This window comes from Dermacentor variabilis, unplaced genomic scaffold, assembly GCF_050947875.1.
Source record: "Dermacentor variabilis isolate Ectoservices unplaced genomic scaffold, ASM5094787v1 scaffold_12, whole genome shotgun sequence".
NCBI lineage: Eukaryota > Metazoa > Arthropoda > Arachnida > Ixodida > Ixodidae > Dermacentor > Dermacentor variabilis.
In genome coordinates, this window is record NW_027460280.1 from 54311018 (window position 1) to 54324197 (window position 13180).

A 13180-nucleotide genomic window follows, 5' to 3' on the forward strand; every position below is an offset into this window, starting at 1 on the left:
TAAGAATTCTATGAGGAGACGTGAAGTTTCTTTGCGGGCTATAACTGATCCCTCGGGAAATATAAGGTGTTGCAGGCGCGCATGCGGAAGGAAAAGGGACGGAATGGGATCATTATAGTCTTTCTAATAGGCCACTGTCACGTAAAGAGGTCAACAAAACCTTGACCGACTTTCGGTGCGACGACAGTCCATATCGGCATTCCAAGACTGACTGTTCTGAAAGTGGCCTGTTGTCAAGGCGTGCCAACGCGGTCGCTAGTGACAGCCTGTGCGCGCTGTATCGAGGACAGTGGCAAAGTACGTGTTCGATAGTCTCCTCGCCGCCGCAGTGACTGCAAGCCGCGCTCTCGTCCATACCGACTCGGTAGCCGAAAGATCTTGTGTAGGCGACACCAAGCCACAGTCGGCAAAGTACTGCTGTCTCGAGTCGAGAGAGTCCAGATGGGAGTCGAAGTTAAGGTGGGCTAAAGTGCGTCAAGGATGGTAAAATTAGAGCAAGGTGGACTAAGGTGCAATAAGGTGGATTACGGTTGATTAATGTTGGTACAGATTAGATCAAAGTAGATAAGGTGGCTTAAAATCGGTACAAATTATATCAATGTGGATAAGGTGGATTGATGTGGATTGAAGTGGATTAAGGTGGATTGAGGTTTGTACAAATTATACCAAGGTGGCGTTAGGTCGATTAAGGTAGAGTTGTGAAGGATACCTGGCGATATATGACGTCACGCATCATGGACGTAACCAATTAATTAGATAAGTCACAATGCTTTCGCATTCAAATCACCTAAGGATGCTTAAGTGGCTGTCAATTATTTTAAGAACCCATTTCAGGCAATCTTGATGCTGGGCATACCTATTATTAGCGATGGCACTTACCAACGAAAAGCTTTGTGAATTCAGCCTTTGGTGCATGTTGAATTCACGCGCAGTTTTGTCCGTAAGTGCTGTCTTCCATTGCCCTAATCGTATGTCCAGCAGCACGATTGGTTGGAATTCACTCTCACGAAAAACTCTAGCGTAAGATTTGCGTATACGGGCCATGTTCCGACACTTGGCGAGCGTTGATGTATAAATTGTGGCTACATTTCAGCGATTGTGGTGAAGCCAATATTCTTCCTTTTTCTTCTTTTTTTTTTTAATGGCTTTTCCTTATCGAATGTGAATGACGAATGTTCTCACAAACGTTTCTTACAAACATTTGCGCAAGTGATAGTTCTGCCCCCCAGACAGATGGAACAATCAGTCGTACCTGAAAATAATTCGGAAACAAATGGGTCGTGCGCATGCCTCTGCGCAGCGCACGGCGTTCCCTTCTTTCCCAAAATCACTGCACAACTCTGCATGCGTGCAAAATGACCTCTTCGCGGAATCCTTGCCGAGCGGTTTCGCTTTGAAAGGCGGGGCAACGTTATCACTGACGGCATTCGCCGCCCGCTTTGGAAAAGTAGACGCAGCATATAAGCTCGCAGCGAGCACGGCCGACGGCGTGGTTCCCTTCGCTGCTGCCGTGTGGAGAGCGGCCCTATCGGATCTGGGAGCACGGGGGAAAAAAAATCTACGCCGGGAGTAGCTGTCTTGGGGCACGATATAGAGTCAGCGATGGAGCTCTCGCGCAATCTTATCTGCCAGGTCAGTCCCTCGCAATCTTTCTTCCGGGCATCCACTTTTGATTGTTTCTTGAGGCGTCCAGCCTTATGAAGACAGCTGCACGCCTTGCATACAAGTCCAACCAAAATCAAAACACGACTGCACGAACACGTGGCGGGGCTGCCACGTGGGCGCTCGCTGTTTGTAAACAAAATCATTGTGACGTCACTACCTAGATTACTGTTACTTATTTACTTATTTATTTATTTATTCCTAAAGTGGGGGGGGGGGGGTCCCATGATGGAAGGGCATCAGAGGAGCTCGGTTTCTTCGAGCTCCTCTGATGCCAGAGAACCACTTGAAGTCACAGAAAGCGTACAGTACATTATGCATGAGAAGGTCCCGAATTAAACCAGGTATCGCTCCGGAACCCTCCACAAAAATTACAAAAGATTAATACGTAATGAGCAGCATGATGAGTATTAACTTCTCCTCGATACGAGTCACGGAGGAGTGCTTTATGAACAGCATTGGACCTGTACTTAATGAGCGACCCTTTAATTTTTGAAAGCTTCTTGGACCGTGCATTAACGAATCAGTGCAGCGAACTGCACTGGAGGCTTTAGTATATTACTAAAGCCTTCCGAGCAGTTATTTCTCTAATGTAAAATAATGACATGGTGCAGAATTATTTATATACAGCAAGGTTTAGCATTTTTGTTGATATATATTTGTTTTGCTTTCTTTAATTTTCTTGTATTACAGTTCTGTTTGTCTTATAAGTTAATATGTAGTAACTTTTTGCGTCATTACAAGTGCGATATTTTGTTGGTGGGTATGTGGCTTTGATGATGTCCTACCTGGTGATCATTTTTCGCACGCATGCCACAACACTGTGCGACCCCACTTTTCTTTATTTTAGTATTGTTATTTTTTAAGTGACAGTCTCAGTTCGTTAGAAGACTGTTTCCTTAGGTCATTATCTAATGCCATGCGGAAAGTGGCACAGTTTTTATTCTTGTGTGTGTATTCGTTTTAATTACAGGTGACTGCTCCAGCGAGAGGTCGCGAAATTTTTAGAGCTGTAAGTATTCACTTGATCTAATATCATCTTTTGATTCACACAACGATTTAACAGGCGAGTCACTTAAGAATAGTTCTGTAGATTTCTGTGCTGAAGAAGTGAGCTCTGTTTGTATGATGAGATGCAGGAAGTTTTGGAAGGGTGCGTAATGGTTATGATAGTGTACGGTTGATGCCGCTGCGGAGTACGCGAAGTCTAGAACGAGGTTACAGTGGCGACTACTAATTTTTGACGACTGCCCTGCAGCAGCTGTACAGGGTTTTTTAATTGAATTCTGGGGTTTTACGTGCTGAAACCATGATTTGATTATAACGCACGCCTTAGTAGGGGACTTCGTATTAATTGGGACCACCAGAGGATCTTTAAAGGGACACTAAGGGAAAATAATAAGTCAAACAAAAGTGATAGATTAGTGCGTGAGAATCTCTAAGGCCTCAATGTTATCGCGAACAGGGCCTTAATAATTGAGAAACTGAGGTAAATGCAGGACATGATTAGAGGCTCCCCCGGGACATCCAAGCACTTGCCCAATGACGAAAGCACTCCTCAGTTAAATCATGCGCTCAACCACTCGTCGCAAAAAACATTATTGTATTGTATTATAAGACAAAATAAAATGCTGCTTATCCAGTGCTATTTCAGTTTTAGAATTGGAACTCAGTAAAATTAACCTTGACAACGACGCGGGTTGTCGAAAGGTTTCGTTTTCGCTCGACTCTGCGCCGCCCACGCTTTCGCGTTTCAGCAGTTTCGTTATCGCGTAGTGCTGCGCTGGTTACGCTGGTTCGCGAAACTAGCACAAACTGCAAGTGGCAGGGAATTCAACTTCCGTGTTATGTTGCGGGATGTCCGCACCATCCACGACGCTTGACCAAAAAGCAGCTGCAGCGGCGAATCCACCACTCTCGATGGATGGACGGATGGATGTTATGAGCGTCCCCTTTGGAACGGGGCGGTGGGTTGCACCACCCAGCTCTTGCTATTATACTGCCTAATGTCCTACCTAGGTTAAAAAAGAAAAAAAGAGAAAAAATCCACTACGAACTCCCACAACCACATTTTCTGACCCCCTATTGCGAACTTTGTTTTTATACGACTCCGTTTTTTGTCGTTTCCCTACTTTTCTTCCACCAATCTTCCAGTCGCCTCTTGTTAATCTCTAATGCGGACATGTTTACGTTTCCCCTGCTCTTGCTGAACCGAAGGGCTTCAAGGAGGCCAGTGGTGCCTAAATCGACCGCTGAGCAGGCGTCTTCACATTCTAAACATGTTCCACCGTTTCCCTAGCTTTACCGCAGCAAGTGCATGCTTCTTCTTCCTTCTTATATCTCGCTTTATGGGTGCGTGTTCTAAGGCATCCAGATCTCGCTTCGAAGAGTAATGAGCTTCCCTTTGAATTATCATAAATTGTTTCTTTCCCGATTTCGTTTCTTCCTCTTAAGTAGTTACTCGTGGCAGGTTTCTTTTGCATTGCCGTCACCCATGTGATTGTTTCAGCATCTCTGACTTTCCGCTTGACGTTCTTTATTGCTGTGTTTCCCACCCTATACAGGCCGCATACTTGCTGGTAATCTTCCTAGTTCTTCTCCTCCACTGCGAATCAATGTTTTTCCTGTGCAGATACCTCAACACTCTCACAGCCCATTTACTCTCTTCCATATTCCTCAGTCGTTCTTCATAATAAATTTTACTGTGAGCTTCCCTCACGGTGGGCTCTGTCTTGGTTCGGTGCCGCCGTCTGTCTGGCGCCGTTTTACTCGCCGACGGCAGCAAAGGGTGGTGATGGCGTATGCAACGTCACCACTCCCCCGGTTGGGTTGCGGGAGATGTGAATTTCGAAAAAGGTATTCGCACCCTTCAGATGCTATTTTCTCGCAAACTATAGTCCTTTCTTGGCACGAAACAAGTGTTGCGAGGTTTCTGGAATGATATTTAAACAGTTCACATCGACTTATTATATGCATATAGTGTCCCTTTAACGCGCCTCCAATGCGTGCTGTACAGGGTCTTCCCAAGTGTAACAAAAAAAAAAAACACGATGCTAGTTAGGCGGACACTATTCTCACAAGCAATTTCAGTCATCCAAGCCATAATTTGAAAACTAAAAAAAACTTCTTGATTAACTTTTTTTTTTGTTATCACGATCATCGCATATTTTCATATTTAAAGCGTTAAGATGATAGTACGTGAAGGCAGCTTCACTTGGTTCCATTCTCCTGGAGCTTGTGTTGCGAGATATTCATAATCAAATTTGATACTCAGTCATTCGTGTAATCTCGCATTCAGGGGACTGGATCTCGACACGGCGTCAAGCCCCCATTGTTACATGACGAAGTCGGACGATTACATTGCAGCGCGCGTGAAGGCAAGGGAAAAAGTCAGTCTTTGCCTTGTTTTCGCCAGCCCAGAGTCAGAGCGCAGCTATTATCATGTTCACCCTGCTTGTAACCGATGTACCACTTGCAGTAAGCTGTGGAACAATGGGGATATTGACGTTGTATCGCGATCCACGTCCCTGAATGCAATATTATATGACTGAGTGTGAAATTTGATGACGATTATCTCGGAACAGAAGAGCTCCAGGAGAATCAAACAAAGTTCTCTTCAAATACGATTGCCTTGACACTTCAAATGTGACCATACGCAATAATCGTGACAGCAAAAAAAAAAAGAACAAAATTTTAGGAAGTTTTTGCTAATTATGTGTTTGACAGAGAAAGATGCAAATGAGAGCAAGGCAAGGAGGTTAACCAGAGTTAAAACCTCCGGTTTGCTACCCTGCACTAGGGGCAGGGAGAGGAGAAGACGGAAAGAAGAGTGGAGACAAAAAGAAGGCGTGCAAAAAAAAAAGGGTGGGGGGACGGGACGGGGTCATTATAGTCATTCTAATAGGCCACTGTCACGTAAAAAGGTCACCAGAGCCTTTACCGACTTTCGGTGCGACTTTCGGTGCATTCCAAGACTGTTTGTTCTGAAGGCACCTGTCGTCAAGGCATGCCAACGCGGCCGCTGGTTACAGTCGATGTGCGCTGTATCGAGGACAGTAGCAAAGTACGTGTTCTATAGTCTCATCACCGCCGTAGTGACTGCAAGCCGTGCTCTCGTTCATACCGACTCGGTAGGCGAAATATCTTGTGAAAGCGACACCAAGCCACAGTCGTCAAAGTGCTGCTGTCTCGAGTGAAGAGAGTCCAGATGGGGTCGAAGTCGAAGGGAGAGGTCCAGTCGGTGCAGACGTGTGTGCTTCAAGCTTAGTGTGTTCCATAAAGATCGTATGACTTCATTTGCAAGCAGACGAATTTCCATTGCTGTGTCTGTTCTTGATAATGGAATGGAGTCTTGGAAGCCCCCCCTCGTGTGCAGATCGTGCTGCTGCATCGGCATGCTCATTGCCCATAATGCCATAATGGCTTGGAATCCACTGTAACGTGATGTCTTGTCCTTGCTCGACAAGATGGTGAAGCAGCAGTCTGATTTCTAGAACTAGTTGTTCGTGGTGTCCGCGGCGTAAGGCAGAAACCAAACAATGAAGAGCAGCCTTGGAGTCACTGAACACTCTCCATTTCTTGGGCAGTTAATCATAAATGATGCGAAGTGCACAACGAATACCAGCGAGCTCCGCGGCAGTCGATGTAGTCTGGTAAGATAGTCGAATCTTTAAGTTAGAGGTTTTTCCAGGAAATATCACCGATCCTGCAGACCCATTCACCGTGGTTGAAGCGTCAATATATAGATGATGATGCCCGTTCTATGTCCCGTACAGCAAGAGCAGTGAAAGCTGCTTGTGTATTGGAGACGAAAGTTGTGCTTTTGTTCGTATTCCTGGTACCATTAGTCGAACTTTTGCTTGAGCCAATCACCATGTGAGAAACAGAACTCTCGCTGGAGCTGCATAACCTTATGGAAGGTATGCACGATAGGGCAGGACTGTCTGACAAAAGGAGGCACATGGTCGATCCTCTGGCAGTGAGGCTAGATGATAGGCAAGGGCTCGAGCAAGGTGTCTTACGTGTGCTCTGAGCGCTTCCATGACTATACCGGTCTTGGCTAGGAAATTGTATGCAATCGCAATTGTTTCAGCTGCTGACGAGCACAGGTCAAAATGTACGCGTTTGAAAGTTGCGCCCACCAAAACGCATAAACCGTCTTTGCAAGCAGATTTTGTGAAGCTAACATGACGTTTTTATTAAAATTACCGTCAGGTTAACTTTGAAGGCCCTGCATAGTTGATGGAAACGGAAATATGCCGAGATACATACGACATCTCATTGTCACCACCTCGCGCAAATTTAGAGCACAGAAAAAATCACCCGGCTACAAAGCAACAATTTGAGAATATTTGTGGGCAACTTCAGGCATGTCGCGTACCGCGCGGCATAAGAAAGCCTGTCTTATCTAACACTTAGCAGTATTTTCGAATACGCGCAGCGGTCTTTACCGTCAATTATTGTAAGTTACTTTAAGCGCAACTAGCACCCTCATCATGCACACCGTATATGAATAAATGCCGAAAATTGATAACACTCACGTGGTTATATACTAAGTATGCTGTCACCTTCGTCTTGCCTCAGGGGAGGTATTCGGTAAGAGTCAACCTAGTGGACATGTCCATTTCGGCTGCTGCTGAAGTTCTGATTGGCTGGGCTGGGCTGCGCGTCTACAGCAGCCAGGCGCCACAGCCAATCAGAACTTCAGAAGGCACTTTTGTGTGTTCTCAGAACTTCTGGTTTACGCGAGCGGCTTTAACTCAAGTGCTGTCCGTACACGTATCTACACCTTCTCTCTCCCTTCTTTCTCTTCCCCTTCTCCCATCACCCAGCGTAGGGTAGCCAACCAGACTATTGACTGGTTAACATCCCTGCCTTCCCGTATTCCTCTCTCTCTCTCTCTCTCTCTCTCTCTCTCTCTCTCTCTCTCTCTCTCTCTCTCTCTCAGAAGCAGATGAAATGGACATGCCCACTAGGTTGACTCTTACAAAATACTTCCCCAGCTGTACGTAGCTGCACGTCTTAGGGCGCTCATTGCGTGTATATTTGCTTCGTTTCAAGAGAGTTCGTTGTATATATATAACCATCGCCTTCGATTTGCTACGTTGCACGTGTGTATCGCGTCGCTCTGTACGCTCATGCACAACTCGCAACGCTGAGAAAGCGAGGGCGTTGTTCACGACGCTAAGTGCGTCCTCTATTGGGAGCAACGAATGCGAAAACACCGCGGAGTTCGACGCTACAAAAAACTGCATATGCCTAAAATAACCGTCAGAAATATGCGTACGTATAGAACTTTGAGCATGGAGCTTGAATTTATCACATTTTTCCATATCGCGTTTTGGCCTCCGGGCATTCGGCCAGTTCCGCCTATGTTATGGTCGGAAGGCCTTCTTCATAAGGACTTGTGATACAAGCAACACTTTGGCGCGTCGAGGAATGGAACCTGCAAGGAGATGCGATGGCTACACGTTCAGTGATGCATGCGTTAAGACCACGTTGAGACCACACACTACGAGCGTGTCGCAGCTTTGCACACTGTGCAGCATGGCAAACGGGTATCAATAAAGCTTGCTTGCAGAAAAACTACGTGTAAATTACGACTCTCTGCATGCTTGTGGAAGCACCTTCTCTGTAACTTGAACAATCGCGGAAATTATATTTATTTAGTTAGTTAGTTAGTTAGTTAGTTAGTTAGTTAGTTAGTTAGTTAGTCAGTCAGTCAGTCAGTCAGTCAGTCAGTCAGTCAGTCAGTCAGTCAGTCAGTCAGTCAGTCAGTCAGTTAGTTAGTTAGTTAGTTAGTTAGTTAGTTAGTTAGTTAGTTAGTTAGTTAGTTAGTTAGTTAGTTAGTTAGTTAGTTAGTTAGTACACTTAAGGTCCATGGGGTATTACGGAGAGCAATGGGATAACATGAAATAGTTGTGGCACACTTTCCTAGATAGTACTGTCGGTGATAGCAGCGATGGAGGCAGGGAGGTGGTTCCACGCTGTACTGGTGCGCGGGATGAAGCAGTCGAGGCAAGCACTCGAGCTGCAAATCGGCACTCCAGCCTTGGACTGGTGGTCAACGCGTGACCCGACATGCAAACCGGACGAAGTACAAGTTGCTCCTAAAGTTCCGGGTTGGTGTAAGAAACTTTATTAAAAGATATGGACATGCGCTCTTGCGCCGCAAAGCGCGATCAGGTAGACCAAGGGTTAATTTCATCGACGAGACTAGCATGACAAGAATAACTGGGCAGAATGAAGCGGCTGGCGCGATTCTGAATTGACTCGTATATATGTTCGTTATGAAAGCATACCAATGATCCCATACGAAACATGCATTTTCGAGTTTAGGTCGTATTAGTGCTTTGCATAAAGATATACGTATCTTCACCGGAACAGTGGCAAATGAGAAATTGCGTCTTAAGAACCCCAGCATGCGTTTAGTGTTGTTAGATATGAACTCCGCACGTAAATTCCCTGAATGCCTTTCTGCCATATGAATACGAAGGTATATTTATATGCAATGTTAAAAGCCTAAGCCCAAAGCGTTAGCATTACAGCTCGGAATTCGGTATCTTGTTCTTGCCTGCCAAGCCAGTGATTCTAACAGCCTCTCGAAGAAGTGAATTAGAGATGTGGTCGGGGGCGCACGCTGTCGTCACGGCAGCCACATATGCCTAAAGCTAAAAAGTCATAATCGGTCACAAACATTACACGCAATCTCTCTCTCTCTCTCTCTCTGTATCTCTTAAGTAACTGTAAACAACAACAACAACAAAAAAGATAGAGTGAACATAGTGTCCCTATATACAAGGTGTTTCAGCGAAAACTTTCAAAAATTTTTGAAGGTTGCCTGTGGCAGATAGCGAAATTCTAGTTCATGAGCTAGTCTACTGGAAGAGGCAGACGTTATTTGCACCAAAAATTGAACTGCATAATCGACTAATTAACAAAAATTCGCAAATTAAATTTTTTACTAATTATTTCATGGCCGATATTGCAATTTACAAATTTATAGCCGTAGAGTTCGCAAGACGGATTCATTTGGAACGAATTCTCGGGATGACACCTGCAGTTTCGAGATATTAATTCCCGAACTTTGGGGGGAAATGCATCGGCCTTCAAGTGTTTGTGCTGCAATGCAGAAAACGACGCTTTGTTAAGAAAGTAACTGGAACGCCAATGTCTTTCTCCGCAAAGTTCGGGAATTAATATCTCGAAACTGGTGTCATCCTGAGAATTCGTTCCAAGTGGATCTGCCTTGCGAACTCCACGGCTAGAGAGAGAAATCAGATGATAAATGAAAGGTAGGGAGGTTAACCAGGACTGAGCCCGGTTGGCTACCCTACACTGGGGAAAGGGAAAAGGGGACGGAAAGATTAAAAGAAGAGAAAGTCCCCTGCGGATATCATTCGGTCACTCAGTCCGGATCACAGACGCTTTCTCAATCCGGCAGCTTTCAAATATCGCAGCACGGCTGGAATTTGTAAATTGCAATATGGGCCATAAGGTAATTAACTAAAACCTTAATTAGTGAATGTTTGTTAATTAGTCGATTATGCATTGCAATTTCTTGTGCAAGTAATGCCCGCCTCTTCGGGTAGACCAGCTCATGAACCAGAATTGCGCTATCCGCTACGGGCAAGCATTAAAAATGTTTGAAAGTGTTCGCTGAAACATCCGGTATGTTCCCAAGGGACGCTACGGCTTCATTTGTGAAGTTGCGCAATACAGTGCATCTGATGCTGCGTGGTGTACGTGACGCACCCCGTGTCCTTTCTAGTCCACTCTGTTTTCACTATTCGCCGCGTTTCGCTGCACAAGCGAGTCGCGTAAGCTCGGCTTAGAGATGCTTTGGTATAGAACCTGCAGGTACCAAGCGGTGTCGACCGGCGAACAACATTTCGCTACCGTTTTCTTCACAGCACCGCTTTTCGAGTGTAGCAGCATGAACCCGATGAGCAGCTTGAAGCGCACAATCTCGAACGTTGAGGCCGTTCCACCGCTCTGGATTGCGCACACCGCCAGCCTTAGCGAAGCACTGCGTGACGCATCGTTGTGAACGATGCTCCAATCCTCAAGCGTGGCACAAGTGTCCATGACGGTTTGTTGACAAAGAGCGCGCACTTATGATGAACGAAGCTATCGTAGGTTTTGCCGCGCAGTTTAGAAGCCGGCCCAGTTCACAAAGCTTTGCTTTCGTAAGTGCTCTTTGCCATTGGACGGCCGCCTTCGCTAATAATGTGCAGCATAACGATTGGCTGGCATGTGCTCTCACGAATAATTTTTAGCGTAAGAACATTCTTCGGAATATGAGCACTGATGACCACAACTTGCGTGCAATTGAAGCAAATAAAAGCCGATGTCTTATGCGAACTAAGCTGTGTTTCTCCTCCGCCTAGTTCTTCAAGTGAATATTTTGGAGAAATTTGCGTGCGAAAGATAACGCTTGTATGAGGGAGCTCAAGGCACACAGGCAACAACAGAAAAAAAGAAGAACGTGTAGGACCGGCCAACTCAAGCCCCTGCCAGCTCAACTAAATATACTCACCTATTTCCGTAGCCTCCATTGCCTGCGAATGAGTATTTTCTGCTGCGCGGGGCTTCCCAGCGGAACAAAGTCTTGTGTCTACTGGACTAAGCATGAGCAATATTTCATTATTTGACACACTCAATTGCAATTAACTGTTTAAGGGTGCCACATTTCCGGGATGCGTACAGTGTTACTTCGTCATTTATGCAACCTCACTTCTTCTCGGCCCGTACTCACACAAAGCCCTTACGCTAGAGTTGTTCGTAAGTGAAAGTATCAGCCAATCTGAGCGCAGCACATAGTATTAACGATGGCAGCCGGCCAATGGCAAAGAGCACTTACGAACGAAAAGCTTTGTGAAGTCGACCCCGTACTTTCTTTTGTGTGTGTGTGTGTGTGCTCGCAGTTTCTTTAAAAATAACGTGTACGGGTGTTACTATACAACTGTGTTTAGTAAAACTTTAGATTTTACCACTCTTTCAAAGTAGATCTATCATGTTTGCTTTCTTTGTTGACGTTGGCATTGAGTATGATAGCAAAAATTCGGGTGAACTTTCTTCTCTCTCCGCGCGTGCGTGTGCGTGTGTGTGCGCGTGCGTGCGTGCGTGTGTGTGTGTGTGTGTGTGTGTGTGTGTGTGTGTGTGTGTGTGTGTGTGCGTGCGTGTGCGTGCGTGTGTGCGTGTGTGCGTGTGTGTGTGCGCGTGCGTGTGTGCGTGCGTGTGTGTGTGCGTGCGTGCGTGCGTGTGCGTGTGTGTCTGTGTGTGTCTGTGTGTGTGTGTGTGTGTGCGCGTGTGTGTGTGCAAAGGATACAGATTCCGTATCTGACACGATCATTTGACGAGCTTATTTCGCCAAATATTCGTATTCGGCTAGATCATTTCCCCAGTCATGCTTCTGATGAAGGTGGCCCCGTAAAATGCACTGAAATGAAACGTGCTACACGGACCTCCGACGCTGTCGTATTTAACCTTATCACAATAGAACAAAGTTGCGCGGAGCACATTTTTCTTCCTGAACTCCTTGCTCATCAGGGACCGTATTCACAAAAAGCTCTTGCGCTAGCATTGTTCGTAAGGACAAATTACAGCCAATCCCGATGCTATCATTAGCGAAGGCGGCCGGAAAATGGCCAAGAGCGCCTAGAAACGAGAAGGTTTGTGAATTCCGCCCTACAGGATTGCGTGCTTTTGATCGAATCACGGTATTCGTAATATCGTAATTAAAAACAATGAAGATTTTGTTATATAAATTAAGCATTCAGGTACATTTTCCTAATTGCTCCTTACCTAGCATCCCAGCACCATTTATTCGTCGCACAATGGTTCCTGTATACGATTTACTCTGCCATATGTAGCGTACTTCCACTCTACAACAATCCTTTCAATCATTTCCCCTTCCACTACTCTCTCCAGATGCCTCGAAACTAAGGTGTGGAGACTTATAGATGGAAAAAGATTAAAAATAAATAATACATGACGCGAAGGATGGCGAATGGTAACACGCGTCGACATGCTAGGCTTTCAATTAGACGTTGGCACACCAGATGTAGCCCCGCAGGGAAGTGTTCATGCCTCCTTTCAGAGACCGTCGCGGCCAGAGTAAAACACGCACGCGCAAAACACTAGACAGTTGGTTCGTTCACGTTCAGATCTCTTGGCGAATGTGTCCATGTCACGTGAAGCGCAGGCGCCTACCAGGTCCCTGTCATGTAGCTGGGCGAAATAGAATAGAATAGAATAGAATAGAATAGAATAGAATAGAATTTTCTTGATTCCGGGGACGTCTCAAAAAGCAGAGAAAAATAAATACCTCGTTTAGGTGCTGTGTGCACAATTGTGTACGCAAAATAATGCATCAAAAGCAATAGCGCTGACGAAAATAATGATATTTAAAACGTCGCGCGTACATGTTGAAACACTTCTGATTGAACATATGTGCAAGTTTGAACAATATGTGTGAAAAGTTTTAGGAAGACGAGCTGGAAGATAGAAGGCTAGG